At 47.1% G+C, this 21,350-nt stretch overlaps 1 long non-coding RNA gene across 4 annotated transcripts in view; it reads right to left on the bottom strand.

Moving 5' to 3' along the window:
* Positions 1-21,145, bottom strand: part of LOC148134781 (uncharacterized) — a 48,101-nt gene extending 26,956 nt beyond the window's left edge. For all 4 annotated transcript variants that reach the window (XR_015755674.1, XR_015755672.1, XR_015755673.1 and 1 more), the window contains exons 1-2: positions 21,032-21,145; positions 11,157-11,279 (exon numbers count right to left, since the gene is read on the bottom strand). This is a non-coding gene — a long non-coding RNA (uncharacterized LOC148134781). The remainder of the gene's footprint in view (positions 1-11,156; positions 11,280-21,031) is intronic.
* Between the last annotated feature and the right edge of the window lie 205 nt (positions 21,146-21,350).

The raw sequence follows: 21,350 nt of genomic DNA, 5'->3' as shown, positions 1-21,350 counted from the left end.
ATTAAATCTACACTTAACCTTTGAAAATGGATTACCTCACATTTGTCCGGATTAAACTCCAACTGGCGTTTTTTTCGGCCCATGTCTCCAAGTAATCTATATCCTGCTGTATCCTCTGACAATCTTCCTCACTATCTGCAATTCCACCAATATTTGTATAATATGCAAACCTATTAAATAACCAACCACGTTTTCCTCCAAATCGACCATAAACAGCAGAGCTCCCAGCACTGATCCCTGCAGAACACCAATAATCACAGTAAATGAATGGTTCCTTAAACCGTCCATTCACTGCCCCCTCTGTCTTCCTAATACTCCAGTTCTTTATACATCTTGCCATCTCATCCCTGATAGCAAGCTTTTGTACCAGTCTGTCATGAGGAGGACTGAAGTCAATATCGTCCACTTTTGTCAATATCGTCCATCTTTGTCATGTCCTCAATAAACTGAATTCATTAACTGAGGCATGGCCTTTTCGACACAAAACCATGTTTTCTATCGAGCTGTATTCGACACGGTGGGATTTGACTGGCCAGGACCTGCAGGAGATGTATGACAGTTTGTTTCTGGCAGGAGTCATGAGCAAATCCATCAGGAAAGTATTCATCATGCTCATCCACAAGCCGAAGGGGGAGGAGGGCGGAAATTAGAAATTGGAGCCAATATCATTGCTGCATGTAGACGACAAAATACTGTCTTAAGGTCATCACCAACTGGGTCAGGACTTCTCTGGGATCGGTGATCCATTCCAACCAAACCTGTGTTGTACTGGGCAGGACAATCTCTCTGAGAGTCTTATGCTCCTGAGGGATACGATCACCGACATACAGGTCAGGGGGGTGGACACCTGCCTCATTAGCCTGGGCCAGGAGAAGGCTTTTGACAGAATATCACACACACCTCCATGTGGGACCTACTCTCCAAAATTGGCTTTGGGGAGGGAGTCTGCAATTGCATCAGAATGCTCCTCAACAACATCGTTCGCGCAGTCTCAATAAATGGGTGGGATCTGGAAGCCTCCCCGTCAGATCAGAGTAAGGCAGGGCTGCCCACTTTCACCGGCCTTGTTTGTGTGTTGTATAGAGCCCTGCTGAGTCCATCAGGATGGATGTGACCCTGACAAGGGAGACTATTCCAGGCAGTAGAGGCCTGCAGGTCAACGCCTCCCCGAACAACGTTTTGTCACCGTTTTCTGCTGGGACCCGCTGTCAGTGCACAGACTTATGACCATCTGGTATCAATTCCAACTGGCTTTGGAAACCAAGGGAAATTGAGGCAAGAGTGAGCCCATGTTCTGTGGGAACTCGGCTGACTGATCCTTCATTCCCTAAACAGTCAGGACAGATTACCTGACGGTGCTGGGAATATGGCTCAGAGGGGTTGATGTGTGCATGAAATCTAGCAAGGAGTGCACGGCCAAAGTGAAGCAGACACTGGTCTTTTAGAAGCACCACTCCCTCCCCATTTATTGGTAAAAACCTGGTTACCAGGTGTGATGCACTCTCTGTTCTTGGACTTGGCGCTGATCTGGCCCATCCCCCAAAACTGCACTGTTTCAGTCACCCGAGGCAACTTCCACTTCATCTGTCAGCCTAAGATAGACTGTGTCTGCAGGGAATCCAAATACAAAACCGTAGTTTAGGAGGGGGATGAACATACCCAACACTGCTCTCACCCTGATGGCCCCTTTGTGTGCGGCTGCATCAAGCTGTGTGTACTCCTCTGGGTGGGGGTGGGGTGGGGTGGTGTGTTTCGAATTGGGCAAAGTGTTCAGGAGCGTGTGAGGACGGCTGCGTGTGAATTGGTGCAGAATCAAGTTTTGCAGAACCAACCAAGCTACTGGTTTATTGAAACGCTCGTTTCTTCGATCGCATGGCCGCAGGCTGTCAGAGCACAGCAAGATCTCACAGGCAGCAACATGTCAGCAGCAAGATCAGCTCGATATTTCTGATGGGGGCTGCTTAAATGTTCAACATTTGTTGCAACTACAGGCACTGACAAATCTGCTACTTCACAATCTCAAATGTCTCTCCCTCACACCCACCTTCTCTGTCTTTCTCCTGCCTCTCTCCCATTTACAAGTCTCTCTCTCACTCTCAATGTAAAGATTCGCATATTATTACTCTGACATTATAACAATCTTCAAGAGACAGTTTGACATTTAGGATTTTACTTTCCTCTTTGGGAAGTTCTGTCAGTCAGACACTCGCTGTGTGTGTGGACTTGGGGGTTAACAGCTTTGTGTCAAATTTGAAGACCTTGGTTACTTTAAGCCCAGGATTCAAACCTGTTTTAAAATGACAGGCCCATAATCTGACAGGGCCCGGTTAACCAGAGGACTGTTAAAAAACTAGGGTCCAACAGATGAAACCAGTCTTTGGGGAAATAAAGGGACACAACTGAAGTGGGGCCCCACGGAGTGCGGCCTGTGGAATAAGCCTCAGGACTGTGTTCTCTTCTGAAAGGATGCTCTTTTTAAAGTTCACCTTGCCCAAACTCTCTCTCTCTCTGTTTGGATTTTCCAAATGAATAATAATTCCCTGGGATAAAAGAAATGGGATCAATTAAAAGACAGGGAAAATATCTTTAGAGATTGCACAGCAAGATCCCAGGGATTGTCTCCCTCACCAACATCTAAATATTAAACATATCAGCCAGAAGTTGATTTTCAGGCCAGATCTTTTGGAAAACTTTCCAAAACGAGGAGTAAGCTGATGAGAAAACTCACTGTGTGCAAAGATGGCATGATGACAATTGATACACAGCACGATCCCATATAGAGCAATGTATCAGCAGCTAATTCATGATTCCTTTCTACTCTGCAATGCTGGTCAAGTATTGATTATTTGCTGTAATGCCAGAAACTAAAATTACTGCTGTTTCACAGTCTCAAATAGCTCTCCCTCTCTCTCCTCCTGTGGAAGGGGTATTGACACTCGCTCTGTGGAAAAGGTGTGGGAACAAACTCGTGGAGCTGCAGCTTGCTCACGTCTTGGATCTTAGAACACAGAGAGGAAGAGAACTAAGAACAACGCAGCACAGCGACAGGCCGTTCGGCCCGCCAAGCCTGTGACAAATCATTTTATCCGAACTTTCTAAAACTGTCTTCACTTACAGGATTCCTATTCCTCTCTTCCCTTCCTATTCATGTATTCGTCCAGGTGTTTCTTGAAAGCTGCTGTCGTGTCTGTTTCCACCACTTCCTCTGGCAGCACAGTGCAGGCACTCAGCAGCCTTTCTGTGAAAAACTTGTTTCTCACATCTCTTTTAAACTGCTCCCTTCCTCGGTCACTCGCAACTTGAACCTGTGGCCTCTGTACCCCTTCAACTCTGGGAAAACGCCTCATACTGTCCACTCTGTCCACGCCAGTAAAAATCTTATAAACCTCGATCAGCTCCCTCAACCTCCTGCATTCTATTGTGAACAGCCCCAGTCTGTCCAACCTTTCTTTACAGCTAAACTTCCCCATCCCAGGCAACATCCGGGTTAACATTTTCTGTACCCTCTCCAAAGCATCCACATCCTACTGGTGACCAGAACTGCACACAGTATCGCAAGTGTGGCCACACTTAAGTTCTATGATGCTCCAGCGGAACTCATCTATCCATATCCTCAAAGTCCCTTCCAGTGAAGGCAAGCATGACCTAGGCCTTTTTCACAACCTCAAAAACCTGAGCTGCCACTTTCAATGATCTGTAAACCTGCACACCCACAGCGCTCTGCATGTTTATACTCCTAAGGGTTCCAACATTCACTATTAAATCTACATTTTACCTTTGAAAATGGATTACCTCACATTTGTCCGGATTAAACTCCAACTGGCATTTTTTCGGCCCATGTCTCTCAATGATCTATATCCTGATGTATCCTCTGACAATCTTACTCACCACCTGAACTTCCACCAACATTTGTATAATATGCAAACCTATTAAATAACCAACAACGTTTTCCTCCAATTCGACTATAAACAGCAGAGCTACCAGCACTGATCCATGCAGAACACCAATATTCACAACTCACCTCCCTTCAACCATCCATTCACTGCCCACTCTGTCTTCCTACTACTCCAGTTCTGTACACATCTCGCCATCTCACCCCTGATAGCAAGCTTTTGTTCCAGTCTGTCATGAGGAGTACTGAAGTCAATATCGTCCACTTTTGTCTCACCAATCATCATTGTCATGTCCTCAATAAACCGAATTCATTAACTGAGGCATGGCCTCTTCGACACAAAACCATGTTTTCTATCGAGCTGTATTCGACTCGGTGGGATTTGACTGGCCAGGACCTGCAGGAGATGTATGACAGTTTGTTTCTGGCAGGAGTCATGAGCAAATCCATAAGGAAAGTTTTCATCACGCTCATCCACAAGCGGAAGGGGTTGGTGGGAGAAAATTAGAAATTGGAGCCAATATTATTGCTGCACGTAGACTACAAAATACTGTCTTAAGGTCATCACCAACGGAGTCAGGTCTTCTCTGGGATCGGTGACCCATTCCAACCAAACCTGTGTTGTACTGGGCAGGACAATCTCTCTGAGAGTCTTATGCTCCTGAGGGATACGATCACCTACATACAGGTCAGGGGGGTGGACACCTGCCTCATTAGCCTGGGCCAGGAGAAGGTTTTTGACAGAATATCACACACACCTCCATGTGGGACCTACTCTCCAAAATTGGCTTTGGGGAGGGAGTCTGCAATGGGATCCGACTGCTCCTCAACAACATTGTTCGCGCACTCGCAATAAACGGGTGGGATCTGGAAGCATCTCCGTCAGATCCAGGGTTAGGCAGGGCTGCCCACTTTCACCGGCCTTGTTTGTGTGTTGTATAGAGCCCTTTGCTGAGTCCATCAGGATGGATGTGACCCTGACAAGGGAGATTATTCCACGCAGTAGAGGCCTACAGGTCAACGCGTCCCTGGACACGGATTTTGTTGTCGTTTTCTGTTGGGACCCGCTGTCAGTGCTCAGACTCATGACCATCTGGGATCAGTTCCAACTAGCTTTGGGAACCAAGGGAAATTGAGGCAAGAGTGAGGCCATGTTCTGTGGGAACTAGGCTGACTGATACTTCATTCACTAAACAGTCAGGACAGATTACCTAAAGGTGCTGAGAATATAGCTCGGAGGGGTTGGGGTGTGCATAAACTCTAGCGAGGAGTGCACGGCCAAAGTGAAGCAGACACAGTTCTTTTAGGAGCACCACTCCCTCCCCATTTATGGGTAAAAACCTGGCTACCAGGTGTGATGCACTCTCTGTTATTGGGCATGGCGCTGATCTGGCCCATCCCCCAAAACTGCACTGTTTCAGTCACCCGAGGCAACTTCCACTTCATCTGGCAGCCTAAGATAGCCTGTGTCAACAGGGAGTCCAAGTACAAAACCGTCGATTAGGTGGGCGGGGGGGGGGGGGGGGGGGTGAATGAACATACCCACCACCGCCCTCACACTGATGGCTCCTTTGTTTGCGGCTGCATCAAGCTGTGTGCACACAAATACCAAGTGTCACTCCGTAGTGATGGTTCTACCTGTCCCCGATGCTGGGAAGGATGGGATTGGCCTCGTTGCCTTGCAACGCTCCAAATAGAGTCACAGAGTCATGTGGGTGTTCAGCACGTAAACTGACCCTGAGGTCCAACTCACCATTAAGACCAAGTATCCTCAATTAATACAGTCCCATTTGCTTGCATTTCACCCATATCCCCCCTAACTCTAGGGAAGCTTCTTCGCTATCCACTGTACCTCTATTTTTAGTGAAATCTGCCACTTAGCTACTGTGCCTCCTATGTTCACATCCTATGTTACAATTTACGTAACTGAAAAACACAGTGGACCCAGCACCGATCCTTGTGGGACACCGCTGTTTATAAGCCTCCAGAACGATCCACTAACACCCACTAAAGCGAGAGGGAGGGTGTGGGGGTCAGGGAAAGAGAAACAGTGACAGGAACAGAGAGACAGATACAGTGCCACACAAAGGTGGCGGTAACAGTGTCTCAAACTCGAGAGCCTCTGGTTTCTAACTGCAGGATGTATTCTTATTATCATTGCAACGGTAGTCCTCTGAGTGGGGGTGGGGTGGGGTGGAGTGTTTCGAATTGGGGAAAGTGTTCAGGAGCGTGTGAGGGCGGCTGCGTGTGAATTGGTGCAGGATCTAGTTTTGGGTTTTCAGAAGTGGCCACAACGTGGCGACGGCACAATGGATGGGGAAGGAGCCAAACGAATATCGAATGCGAATATACCCAACATCGCCCTCAACCTTATGTTCCCCCCACCACCACCTTTGTATGGAGCTACATCAAGCTGTGCATAGACGCTCAGTCCACAAACACCAAGTGTCACTGCGCACTGAGATTCTACCAGTTCCAGGTGTTGGGAAGGATGCGACTGGCCACGTTGCCATGCAACATTCCAAATAGTGTCACAGAATCATGGGGCTGATCAGTACCCTTCGGTCCCACTCGTCTATTAAGACCAAATATCCTCAATTAATCCAGTTCCATTTGCTCGCATTTCCCCCATTTCCTTCCAAACTCTTCCAATTGAAATATCCATCCTGCTGCCTTTTAAAAGTAACAGTACACACATCCACCAATTCCCCTGGCAGCGCATTTCATACACACACCAGAATCTGCGTGAACATTTTGTCCATTAGATCTCTTCCAAATCTTTCACCTCTCCTTAAACCTATGCCCTCCAGTTCTGGAATCCCCCACACAGGGGAAAAGTCCACTGCTCTTCACCCTCTCCATGCCCCTCTTAATTTTAAAAAAAACTTCTGTAAGGTTACCCCTCAGCCTCCGATGCTCCAGGGGAAATAGCCCCAGTCAATTCAGCCTCTCCCTCCAGCTCAAACCCTCCAACACTGGCAACATCCTCATAATTCTTCTCAGAACACTTTCAAATTTCACAGCATCGTTCCTACATCAGGAAGACCAGAAGTGAACACAGCATTCTAAACGTGGCCTAACCAATGTCCTGCGCAGCCAAAACATTACCTTCCAACTCCTATTCTCAATGTTCTGACCAAGACAGGAAAGCATACCAAATGCCTTCTTCACTATCCTGTCTACCTGCAACTCCACTATGAAGTAACTATGAACCTGGACTCCAAACTCCCTTTGTTCAGGAACACACCATAGGACCACTCCATAAAGTGTACAAGTCCTGCCCTAATTTGCCTTCCCAAAATGCAGCACTTCGCATTTATCTAAATTAAAATCCATCTGCCATTCCTCAGCTCAGTGGCCCATCTGATCAAGATCCTGTTGTACTCTGAGGTTAGCTTCTTCGCTGTCGACTGCACCTCCAACTTTATTACCGTCTTCCAGTTAGAAACTATGCCTCTTATATTCACATCCAAGTCATTTATGTAACTGACGAACACTGTGGACCCAGCACCAATCCTTGTGCGACACCGCTGGTCATAGTCCTCCAGACAGAAAAAGAACCATCCAACAAAACCCTCTGTCTTCTCCCTTTGAGCCAATTCTACAGTGAAATGGCTAGTTCTCCCGATATTGCACATGGTCTTAATTTGCTAAACAATTTACCATGAGGAACCTTTTCAAGTGCCTCACTGACGTCCATACAGATCACGTCCACCACTCTGCTTTCATAGAGTCATAGAGATGTACAGCATGGAAACAGACTCTTCAGTCCAACCCGTCCATCCCGGCCAAATATCCCAACCCAATCGAGTCCCTCCTGCCAGCATCCGGCCCATATCCCTCCAAACCACTCCTATTCATGTACTCATCCAGATGCCTTTCAAATGCTGTAATTTAACAGCATTCACCACTTACTCTGGCCGCTCATTCCATACACACACCACCCTCTGCGAGCAAAAAGTTGCCCCTTCGGTCACTTTTATATCTTTCTCCTCTCACCGTAAACCTACCCCTCTCGTTCTGGGCTCCCCCACCCCAGGGAAAATACCTTGTCTATTTATCCTATCCATTCTCCTCATGATTTTATAAAATTCTACACGGTCACCCCTCAGCCTCTGACACACCAGTGAAAACATCAGCAGACTTTTCAGCCTCTCCCTGTCGCTCAAATCTTCCAACCCTGGCACCATGCTGGTAAATCTGTTCTGAACCCTTTCGAGTTTCTGAACATCCTTCCAATAGAAGGGAGACCAGAATTGCACATAATATGCCAAAAGCGGCCTAACCAATGTCCTGTACAGTTGCAATATACTCTCCCAACTCCTATGCTTAATATTCTGTCCAATGATGAAATGCATACCAAACGCCTTCTCATCAAACCTCTTCAAAACATCAAGTCATTCAGAGACGAATTCGAATGCTCAAAGCCATATTGCCTATCCCGAATCGGTTGTCGTCCTGTATCCCCAATGTGGAGGAGACACCACCAAGAGCAAAAGGCACAGTAGATGAGGTGTTTGAATGCACAAAAAAATCGTTGCCAGATGTGGAAGGATCCTTTGGGGCCTTGGACAGGGGTGAGCAGGAAGGTGTTTGAATGCAGGTTTTACACTTCATGCGGTGGCAGGTGAAGGTGCAGGGAGTGACGGGTCGGTTGGTGGAGGGGCGTGGACCTCACCAGGGAGTCACGGAGTGAATGTGGAAGCAGTCCACAGAGAGTATTCCAAAAGTAATTGCCTGGTTAGTTCCACACACCTCACCAAACCACCCTCCACTTCGACACCTTCCCTTATCGCAGCAAGCTGTGTAAAACCTGCATCCACACCTCCCCCATTTCCTCTGCCAAAGACCCCAAGGATCCTTCCACATCTGGCAGATATTTCTCTGTGCATCCTAACACCTCATCTGTTGTGTCGGTTGCACACGAAATGGTCTCTTCTACATTTGGAGACAGGACACCGTCTTGTGGATTGTTTCAGGAAACATCTCTGGGACACAGGCACCAAACAAACCCGACTACCCAGTGGTTGAACACTTCAACCCCCACTCTGACAGTCCTAAAGACATGCAAGACCTGGGACTCCACCACTGCAAAGTCCAAGCCACCCGATGCCTGAAGGAGGAACGCCTCATCTTCCACCTTGGGACCCTCCGACCACGCGAAATTAACATCGACTACACCAGTTTCCTCTCTCCCCTACCCCCACCTCATCCCAGAAACAAACCTCCAATTCAGCAACACTCACGTGACATGTCCTATCTGTCCATCTTCCTTCCCAACAATCTGCTCCACACTCCCCTCCGACCTATCACCCTCTCTGCATTTACCCATCACCTTCCCAGCTCTCTTCCCCCCAGCCCCACCACCAACTAACCCCCAGGTTATCTTTCAGTTCCCTTCCCCCCGTCCCAGATTCCTGATGATGGGCGGATGGCCGAAATGCTGACTCTTCTGCTTCTCGGATGTTGCCTGACTTGCTGTGATTTTCCAGCGCCACACTTTTCCACTCAGATCGCCAGCTTCTGCAGCCCTCACTTGCTCCTCTCTGTCTTTTATCTGAGGCATTTGTGGGGGCCTTCCTTTATCTTACCCCTGTTCCAGACTGCTGCCCCTGAGCTTGCATATTGCCTCGTCTGTCTCAGCCAGAGAGCTCACTGACTCTTAGTTTAAATATGAATTCCCCATCTCATGATCCAAGTTCAGAGGGTTTTTGTCCAGGGTGTCTAATGTGAATGTTTACTCCACCTTACAGCTATACACCCTGTATTCTACCTTACTTCTGTCCTCTGATTATCTCATTTTTGACGGCTTCCCATTTTTTAGCTGTTCCTTTACCTGCTGGTATCTGCTGCCAATCAGCTATTAAATGTTCTTGGCAAGTACCGTCAAAATTTGCCATCCTCCAATTTAGTACAACTTGCAAAACAATCTCATGGCCAAAGGAACCACAGCACATTCACCCATCTCTTAAGTCAACAGGGGTAAATGCAAAATGCAAATACAATTTGTTTCCATTTGCATGTCGCTTTGCTTCGGACCCATTTGATGACTACATTCTCGTGGATGCTTCCAGACTCTCGTCGTGGCGAGACCTTTATTCAGCATCCAACAATTCAATGTGCGTATGTTTAATTAAATAAACTCTGCTCTTTTTTTAATGAGGTAAACATGGTTTTGTGTCCAATGCTACTGTCAGAAGCGAGTACTTCACCTGAAGAACTACTTTTATGTTGATCTCTCCACTGGAAGCATATCCTTCCCTCATAAGATCAGCGATCGTGTGCACTTTACTCAAAAACACAACCCAGCTGACATTGTTCACTGCCCAGCACTACAGCAGCAGCCGGCCCGAGAATCTGATTCCTTTCTCCTGTGTGAAGCTGTTTCAGTGTCAACTGTTGCTGCAGATACCAAATAATCTCTCTCTGTCTATCCCTCTCTCTCGACACACACATGTACATCAATCTCTCTGTCCCTCTCTCTCTCCCCCCAACCCCGGAACACCCCCCACCACAGACAATCTCTACCAGACAGAGAGAGAAATAACATGAGAATTAATTTGACATATTCTTCTGCAGATTTATTGTCCCTGAGGTGTTTACTGTCTCCACCCCAGAGTGTCAGACACTTTGCAATGTCTCTCAATCCCCTCCATGAGAGTTGCCTGTCCTGTTGAGATATTAATGTCAGAACTTCAACTTCGTTCGATCTCAGTGAACATTGTCATGTTAACTCTAGCACAGAAAAACTTGATCATTCCTCCTTTCCTTTTAAACATTTTAAGCATTTGTATGCTTTCTGAAGGTGAGTTGCGCAATTTGAAAACATAAAACAATGACCCCTCAGTAGCCTCGAAGAACTGGCCGGACCGTGGGGATATTTGCTGAGGTTCCCTCTGGGATTTTCCTGATGTCAGTGTGACTGCCAGCTGTAACGCTCTCTCTCTCCCACGTGCTCTTTCACTCTGTCTTTATCCTGTCTCGTCCATCCTGCCCCACACACCACACATTACTCTGACATTATACCAAGTTTTTAAGGAGAGTTTCACATTCAGGGTTTTAATTTCCTCTTTTTGGAGTTCTGTGTGTCAGACACTTAACATGCTTGTGTCAAATCCCAAGGCCCTGATTATTTTCACCACAGGCTTCAAACTTGCATTAAAATGACAGAGCCACAATCAATCTCAGTTAACCAGAGACCTTTAAACATCGAGGGCATCCCAGAGGAGATCAAACCTCAGGCTAACAAATAGACACAACTCACACGGGCCCCATGGGATGCAGCCTGTCGAATAGGCCTCAGGCTGATGTCCGCCACTCCCCTCTGGAGCATAGGTCTATCCAAGGGAAGGATTTCTTGTACTGTCATAGTTTCAAATAACAATTCCTGGAAGGGGTGTGTGGAGAGAGAGGGAGTGAAAAAGGTTACTGGAACTGGAAAGGCGGCTTGGTTTTCAAACATATTACACAGCAAAAGGTTTTCCTTCACACAAAACATTTCTCAGCAAACCCAATTACGATCAAATTGGGAAAAAAAGATCGGGGATTTCAATTATAGACCCACCGGGCAGCATTCAATCTATTGGTTAATTGAAACGCTCGTTGCTTCGATCGCATTGCCGCAGGCTGTCAGAGCACAGCAAGATCACACAGGCAGAAACATGTCAGCAGCAAGATCAGCTCGATATTTCTGATGGGGGCTGCTTAAATGTTCAATATTTGTTGCAACTACAGGCACTGACAAAACTGCGACTTCACAATCTCAAATGTCTCTCCCTCACACCCACCTTCTCTGTCTTTCTCCTGCCACTCTCCCATTTACAAGTCTCTCTCTCACTCTCAATGTAAAGATTCGCACATTATTACTCTGACATTATAACAATCTTTCAGAGACAGTTTGACATTTCGGATTTTACTTTCCTCTTTGGGAAGTTCTGTCAGTCAGACACTCGCTGTGTGTGGGGACTTGGGGGTTAACAACTTTGTGTCAAATTTGAAGACCTTGGTTACTTTAACCCCAGGCTTCAAACCTGTTTTAAAATGATAGGCCCATAATCTGACAGGACCCAATTAACCAGATGACTGTTAAAAAAACTAGGGTCCAACAGATGAAACCAGTCTTTGGGAAAATAAAGGGACACAACTGAAGTGGGGCCCCAAGGAGTGCGGCCTGTGGAATAGGCCTCAGGATTGTGTTCTCCTCTTGGAGGATGCTCTTTTTAAAGTTCACCCTGCCCAAACTCTCTCTCTCTCTCTCTTTGGATTTTCCAAGCGAATAAAATTCCCTGGGATAAAAGAAACGGGATCAATTAAAAGACAGGGAAAATATTTTTAGAGATGGCACAGCAAGATCCCAGGGATTGTCTCTCTCTCTCTCTCTCTCTCTCTCTCTCACCAACATCTAAGCATTAAACATGTCAGCCAGAACTTGTTTTTCAGGTCAGACTTTTTTGAAACCTTTCCAAAATGAGGAGTTGGTTGATGACAAAACTCACTGCGAGCAAAGATGCAATGATGACAATTGATGCACAGCAAGATCCCATGCAGAGGAATGCAGCAGTAGCTAAATCATGATTCCTTTCTACTCTGCAATGCTGGTCAATTCTTGATTATTTGCTGTAATGCCAACAACTGAAATTACTGCTGTTTCACCATCTCAAATAGCTCCCCCTCTCTCTCCTTCTGTGGAAGGGGTATTGACACACGCTCTGTGGAATATGTATGGGAACAATCTCGTGGAGCTGCAGCTTGCTCAGGTCTTGGATCTTAGAACACAGAGAAGAAGAGAACTAAGAACAACGCAGCACAGTGACAGGCCGTTCGGCCCGCCAAGCCTGCGCCAAGTCATTTTGTCCTTACTTTCCAAAACTGTCTTCACTTACAGGATTCCTATTCCTCTCTTCCCTTCCTATTCATGTATTCGTCCAGGTGTTTCTTGAAAGCTGCTGTCGTGTCTGTTTCCACCACTTCCTCTGGCAGCACATTGCAGGCACTCAGCAGCCTTTCTGTGAAAAACGTGTCTTTCACATCTCTTTTAAACTGCTCCCTTCCTTCGTCACTCGCACCTTGGACCTGTCGCCCCTGTACCCCTTCAACCCTGGGAAAAAAAGCCTCATACTGTCCAATCTGTCCACGCCAGTAAAAATCTTATAAACATCGATCAGCTCCCTCAACCTCCTGCATTCTATTGAGAACAGCCCCAGTCTATCCAACGATTCTTCACAGCTAAACTTCCCCCATACCAGGCAACATCCGGGTTAACATTTTCTGTACCCGCTCCAAAGCATTCACATCCTTCTGGTGACCAGAACTGCACACAGTATCGCAAGTGTGGCCTCACTAAAGTTCTATGATGCTCCAGCGTAACTCATCTATCCATATCCTCAATGCCCCTTCCAGTGAAGGCAAGCATGCCATAGGCCTTTTTCACCACCTTAAAGGCCTGAGCTGCCACCTTCAATGATCTGTAAACCTGCACACACACATCGCTCTGCATGTTAATACTCCTAAGGGTTCTACCATTCACTATTAAATCTACACTTGACCTTTGAAAATGGATCAACTCCCATTTTTCCGGATTAAACTCGAACTTCTGTATCCTCTGACAATCTTCTTCACTATCTGCAATTCCACAATAATATGCAAATCTATTAAATCACCAACCACGATTTCCTCTAAATCTACCATAAACAACAGAGCTCCCAGCACTGATCCCTGCAGAACACCAATAATCACAACTCTCCATTCCTTAAACCATCCATTCACTGCCCCCTCAGTCTTCCTACTACCCCAGTTCTGTATACATCTTGCCATCTCGCGCCTGATATCAAGCTTTTGTACCAGGCTGTCATGAGGAAGACTGAAGTCAATATCGTCGACTTTTCTGTCACCAGTCATCTTCGTCATGTCGGGGAGAAAGTGAGGTCTGCAGACGCTGGAGATCAAAGCTGAAACTTTATTGCTGGAACAGCACAGCAGGTCAGGCAGCATCTAGGGAACAGAAGATTCGACGTTTCGGGCACATGCCCTTCTTCAGGAATGAGCAGAGAGTGATCAGCAGGAGAAGATAAAAGATAGGGTCTTCTCCTGCTGAACACTCTCTGCTCATTCCTGAAGAAGGGCATGTGCCCGAAACGTCGAATCTTCTGTTCCCTAGATGCTGCCTGACCTGCTGTGCTGTTCCAGCAATAAAGTTTCATCTTCGTCATGTCCTCAATCAACTTAATTCATTAACCGAGGCATGGCGTCTTCTACACAAAACCATGCTTTCTATCGAGATGTATTCGGCTCGGTGGTATTTGACTGGCCAGGTCCTGCACGAGGTGTATGACAGTTTGTTTCTGGCAGGAACCATGAGCAAATACATCAGAAAGGTATCATCACGCTCATCCATAAGCGGAAGGGGGAGGAGGGAGGAAATTAGAAATTGGAACCAATATCATTGCTGCGTGTAGACTACAAAATACTGTCTTAAGGTCATCACCAACTGAGTATGGTCTGCTCTGGGACCGGTGATCCATTCCAACCAAATCTGTGTTGTACTGGGCAGGACAATCTCTCTGAGCGCCTTATACTCCTGAAGGATATGATCACCTACATACAGGTCAGGGGTGGACACCTGCCTCATTAGCCTGGGCCAGGAGAAGGCTTTTGACATAATATCACACACACCTCCATGTGGGACCTACTCTCCAAAATTGGCTTTGGGGACGGAGTCAGCAACTGGATCCGACTGCTCCACAACAACATCGTTCGCGCAGTCTCAATAAACGGGTGGGATCTGGAAGCTTCCCCGTCAGATCCAAGGTGAGGCATGGCTGCCCACCTTCACCGGCGTGTTTGTGTGTTGTACAGAGCCCTTTGCTGAGTCCATCAGGATGGATGTGATCCTGAGAAGGGTAACTATTACAGGCAGTAGAGGCCTGCAGGTCAACGCCTCCCCGTACAAGGATTTTGTCACCATTTTCCGCTGGGACCCGCTGTCAGTGCTCAGACATGACCATTTGGGATCAGTTCCAACTGGATTTGGGAACCAAGGGAAATTGAGGCAAGAGTGAGGCCATGTTCTGTGGGAACTCAGCTGACTGATCCTTCATTCCCTAAACAAGCAGGACAGATTACCTAAAGGTGCTGGGAATATACCTCGGAGGGGTTGATGTGTGCATAAAATATAGCGAGGAGTGCACGGCCAAAGTGAAGCAGACACTGGTCTTTTAGGAGCACCACTCCCTCCCCATTTATGGGTAAAAACCTGGATACCATGTGTGATGCACTCTCTGTTCTTGGGCATGGCGCTGATCTGGCCCATCCCCCAAAACTGCACTGTTTCAGTCACCCGAGGCAACTTCCACTTCATCCGGCAGCCTAAGATAGCCTGTGTCTGCAGGGAGTCCAAGTACAAAACCGTAGGTAAGGGGGGATGAACATACCCAACACTGCCCTCACCCTGATGTCCCCCTTTGTCTGCGGCTGCATCAAACTGTGTGCACACAAATACCAAGTGTCACTCCGTAGTGATGGTTCTACCTGTCCCCGATGCTGGGAAGGATGGGATTGGCCTCGTTGCCTTGCAACGCTCCAAATAGAGTCAGAGTCATGTGGGTGTTCAGGACGGAAACAGACCCTTCGGTCCAACTCACCATTAAGACCAAGTATCCTCAATTAATACAGTCCCATTTGCTTGCATTTCACCCATATCCCCCCTAACTCTAGGGAAGCTTCTTCGCTATCCACTGCACCTCCAATTTTAGTGAAATCTGCCACTTAGGTACTGTGCCTCCTATGTTCACATCCAAGTAATTTATGTAACTGAGAAAACACAGTTGGCCCAGCACCGATCCTTGTGGGACACCACTGTTTATAAGCCTCCAGAACGATCCACTAACACCCACTAAAGAGAGAGGTAGGGTGTGGGGGTCGGGGAAAGAGAAACAGAGACAGGAACAGAAAGACAGATATAGTGACACACAAAGGTAGCGGTAACAGTGTCTCAAACTCGAGAGCATCTGGTTTCTAACTGCAGGATGTATTCTTATTATCATTCCACCGGTCGTCCTCTGGGTGGGGGTGGGGTGGGGTGGAGTGTCTCGAATTGGGGAAAGTGTTCAGGAGCGTGTGAGGGCGGCTGCGTGTGAATTGGTGCAGAATCAAGTTTTAGGTTTTCAGAAGTGGTCACAACGTGGCGACGGCACAATGGATGGGGCAGGCGCCAAGCGAATGTAGAATGCGATTATGCCCTCAAACTTATGTTCCCCCCACCCCCTTTGTGTTGAGCTGCATCAAGCTGTGCATAGACCCTCAGTACACAAACACCAATTGTCACTGCGCACTGAGATTCTTCCAGTTCCCGGTGTTGGGTAGGATGCGACTGGCCACGTTGCCATGCAACATTCCACATAGTCTCACAGAACCATGGGGCTGATCAGTACCCTTCGGTCCCACTCGTCTATTAAGACCAAATATCCTCAATTAATCCAGTTCCATTTGCTCGCATTTCCCCCATTTCCTTCCAATCTCTTCCTATTGAAATATCCATTCTGGTGCCTTTTAAAAGTAACAGGACACACGTCCACCAATTCCCCTGTCAGCGCATTTCATACACACACCAGAATCTGCGTGAACATTTTACCCAGTAGATCTCTTCCAAATCTTTCCCCTCTCCTTAAACCTATGCCCTCCAGTTCTGGAATCCCCCAAACAGGGGAAAAGACTATAGCTCTTCACCCTCTCCATACCCCTCTTAATTTTAAAAAACTTCTGTAAGGTTACCCCTCAGCCTCCGATGCTCCAGGGGAAATAGCCCCAGTCAATTCAGCCTCTCCCTACAGCTCAAACCCTCCAACACTGGCAACATCCTTATAAATCTTTTCAGAACACTTTCAAATTTCACAGCATCGTTCCTACAGCAGGAAGACCAGAAGTGAACACAGCATTCTAAACGTGGCCTAACCAATGTCCTGCGCAGCCAAAGCATTACCATCCAACTCCTATACTCAATGTTCTGACCAAGACAGGAAAGTATGCCAAATGCCTTCTTCACTTTCCTGTCTACCTGCAACTCCACTGTGAAGTAACTGTGAACCTGCATTCCAAACTCCCTTTGTTCAGGAACACACCATAGGACCACTCCATACAGTGTACAAGTCCTGCCCTAATTTGCCCTCCCGAAATGCAGCACTTCGCATTTATCTAAATTAAAATCCATCTGCCATTCCTCAGCTCAGTGGCCCATCTGATGAAGATCCTGTTGTACTCTGAGGTTAGCTTCTTCGCTGTCGACTGCACCTCCAACTTTGTTACCATCTTCCAGTTAGAAACTATGCCTCTTATATTCACATCCAAGTCATTTATGTAACTGACAGAACACTGTGGACCCAGCACCAATCCTTGTGCGACACCGCTGGCCATAGTCCTCCAGACAGAAAAATAACCATCTACCAAAACCCTCTGTCTTCTCCCTTTGAGCCAATTCTACAGTGAAATGGCTAATTCTCCCGATATTGCACATGGTCTTAATTTGCTAAACAATTTACCATGAGGAACCTTTTCAAGTGCCTCACTGAAGTCCATATAGATCACGTCCACCACTCTGCTTTCACAGAGTCATAGAGATGTACAGCATGGAAACAGACTCTTCGGTCCAACCCGTCCATCCCGGCCAAATATCCCAACCCAATCGAGTCCCACCTGCCAGCATCCGGCCCATATCCCTCCAAACGACTCCTATTCATGTTCCCATCCAGATGCCTTTCGAATGCTGTAATTTAACAGCATCCACCACTTACTCTGGCCCCTCATTCCATACACACACCACCCTTTGCGAGAAAAACGTTGCCCCTTCGGTCACTTTTATATCTTTCTCCTCTCACCATAAACCTATCCCCTCTCGTTCCGGGCTCCCCCACCCCATGGAAAATACCTTGTCTATTTATCCTATTCATTCTCATCATGATTTTATAAAATTCTACACGGTCACCCCTCAGCCTCTGACACACCAGTGAAAACAGCAGCAGACTATTCAGCATCTCCCTGCAGCTCAAATCCTCCAACCCTGGCACCATGCTAGTATATCTGTTCTGAACCCTTTCAAGTTTCTCAACATCCTTCCAATAGAGGGGAGACCAGAATTGCACATAATGTGCCAAGAGCGGCCTAACCAATGTCCTGTACAGTTGCAATATACTCTCCCAACTCCTATGCTTAATACTCTGTCCAATGATGAAATGCATACTAAACGCCTTCTCATCAAACCTCTTCAAAACATCAAGTCATTTAGACACGAATTCGAATGCTCAAAGCCATATTGCCTATCTCGAATCGGTTGTCGTCCTGTATCCCCAATGTGGAGGAGACACCACCAAGAGCAAAAGGCACAGTAGATGAGGTGTTTGAAAGCACAAAAAAATCGTTGCCAGATGTGGAAGGATCCTTTGGGGCCTTGGACAGGGGTGAGCAGGAAGGTGTTTGAATGCAGGTTTTACACTTCATGCGGTGGCAGGTGAAGGTGCAGGGAGTGACGGGTCGGTTGGTGGGGGGTGCGTGGACCTCACCAGCGAGTCACGGAGTGAATGTGGAAGCAGTCCACAGAAAGTATTCCAAAAGTAATTGCCTGGTCAGTCCCACACACCCCACCAAACCACCCTCCACTTCGACACCTTCCTTATCGCAGCAAGCTGTGTAAAACCTGCATCCACACCTCCCCCATTTCCTCTGATAAAGGCCCCAAGGATCCTTACACATCTGGCAGAAATTTCTCTGTGCATCCTAACACCTCATCTATTGTGTCGGTTGCACACGAAATGGTCTCTTCTACATTTGGAGACAGGACACCGTCTTGTGGATTGTTTCAGGAAACATCTCTGGGACACGGGCACCAAACAAACCCTGTGGCTGAACACTTCAACTCCCAATCTGACAGTCCCAAAGACATGCAAGAGCTGGGACGCCACCAGGCCAAGTCCAAGCCACCCAATACCTGAAGGAGGAACGCATCATCTTCCACCTTGGGACCCTCCGACCACGCGAAATTAACATCAACTTCACCAGTTTCCTCATCTCCCCGACCCCCACCTCATCCCAGAAACAAACCCCCATTCAGCAACGCCCACGTGATATGTCCTATCTGTCCATCTTCCTGCCCAACAATCTGCTCCACACTCCCCTCCGACCTATCACCCTCTCCCCACCTGCATTTACCCATCACCTTCCCAGCTCTCTTCCCCCATGCCCCACCATCAACTAACCCCCAGTTTATCTTTCAGTTCCCTTCCCCCCGCCCCACATTCCTGATGATGGACTGATGGCCGAAATGCTGACTCTCCTGCTTCTCGGATGTTGCCTGACTTGCTGTGCTTTTCCAGCGCCACACTTTTCCACTCTGATCGCCAGCTTCTGCAGCCCTCACTTGCTCCTTCACTGTTTTTTAGCTGAGGCATTTGTGGGGCCTCCCTTTATCTTACCCCTGTTCCAGACTGCTGCCCCTGAGCTTGCATATTGCCTCGTCTGTCTCAGCCAGAGAGCTCACTGACTCTTAGTTTAAATATGAATTCCCCATCTCATGACCCAATTTCAGAGGGTTTTAGTCCAGGGTGTCTAATGTGAATGTTTACTCCACCTTACATCTACCCGCCCTGTATTGCACCTTACTTCTGTACTCTGATTATCTCATTTTTGACGGCTGTTCCTTTAAATGCGAGTATCTGCTTCCAATCCGATATTGAATGTTCTTGGCAAACACCGTCAAAATTTGCCTTCCTCCAATTTAGTTCGACTTGCAAAACAATCTCATGGCCAAAGGAACCACAGCACATTCACCCATCTCTTAGGTCAACAGGGGTAAATGCAAAGTGCAAATACAATTTGATTCCATTTGCATATCGCTTTGCTTCGGACCCATTTGATGACTACATTCCCGTGGATGCTTCCAGACTGTCCTCGTGGCGAGACATTTATTCAGCATCCAACAATTCAATGTGCGTATGTTTAATTAAATAAACTCTGCTCTTTTTTTAATGAGGTAAACAGGGTTTTGTGTCCAATGCTACTGTCAGAAACGGGTACTTCACCTGAAGAACTACTTTTATGTTGATCTCTCCACTGAAGCATATCCTTCCCTCATAAGATCAGCGATAATGTTCACTTTACTCAAAGATACAACTCAGCTGACATTGTTCCCAGCCCAGCACTACAGCAGCAGCCGGCCCGAGAATCTAATTCTTTTCTCCTGTGTGAAGCTGTTTCAGTGTCAACTGTTGCTGCAGATACCAAATAATCTATCTCTGTCTATCCCTCTCTCTCGACACACACATGTACATCAATCTGTCTGTCCCGCTTTCTCTCCCCCCAACCCCGGAACACCCCCCACCACAGACAATCTCTACCAGACAGTAGGAGCTGCTCGATCTCTCGACAGATAGAGAAAAAACATGAGAATTAATTTGACATATTCTTCTGCAGATTTTAAGTCCCTGAGGGGTTTACTGTCTCCACCCCAGAGTGTCAGACACATTGCAATGTCTCTCAATCCCCTCCCAGAGAGCTGCCTGTCCTGTTGAGACATTAATGTCAGAACTTCAACTTCGTTGGATCTCAGGGAACATTGTCATGTTCACTCTAGCACAGAACAGCTTGATCATTCCTCCTTTCCTTTTAAACAGTTTAAGCATTTGTATGCTTTCTAAAGGTTAGCTGTGCAGTTTGAAAACATTAAACAATGACCCTCAGTAGCCTCGAAGAACTGGCCGGACCGTGGGGATATTTGCTGAGGTTCCCTCTGGGATTTTCCTGATGTCAGTGTGACTGCCAGCTGTAACGCTCTCTCTCTCCCCCGCGCTCTTTCACTCTGTCTTTATCCTGTCTCGTCCATCCTGCCCCACACACCTCACATTACTCTGACATTATACCAAATTTTTAAGGAGAGTTTCACATTCAGGGTTTTAATTTCCTCTTTTTGGAGTTCTGTGTGTCAGATACTTAACATGCTTGTGTCAAATTCCAAGGCCCTGTTTATTTTCACCACAGGCTTCAAACTTGCATTAAAATGACAGAGCCACAATCAATCTCAGTTAGCCAGAGACCTTTAAAAATCGAGGGCATCCCAGAGGAAATCAAACGTCAGGCTAAAAAATAGACACAACTCACACGGGCCCCATGGGGTGCAGCCTGTCGAATAGGCCTCAGGCTGATGTCCGCCACTCCCCTCTGAAGGAAAGGTCTATGCAAGGGAAGGATTTCTAGTCGTGTCGTCGTTTCAAAATAGGAATTCCTGCAAGGGGTGGACGGATAGAGTGGGAGAGAAAAAGGTTATTGGAACTGGAGAGGCGGCTTGGTTTTCAAACACATTATACAGCAAGAGGTTATTCCTTCACACAAAACATTTCTCAGCAAAACCGAGTACGATCAAATTGGGAAAAAGTTCATGGATTTCAATTATAGACCCACCTGGCAGCATGAAAGCTAT

This window comes from Chiloscyllium plagiosum, unplaced genomic scaffold (genome assembly GCF_037043375.1).
Source record: "Chiloscyllium plagiosum isolate Xiang-an unplaced genomic scaffold, Cpla_swu_hap1 HiC_scaffold_52, whole genome shotgun sequence".
NCBI classification, from domain to species: domain Eukaryota; kingdom Metazoa; phylum Chordata; class Chondrichthyes; order Orectolobiformes; family Hemiscylliidae; genus Chiloscyllium; species Chiloscyllium plagiosum.
This window is presented reverse-complemented; position numbering and strand designations above follow the sequence as displayed.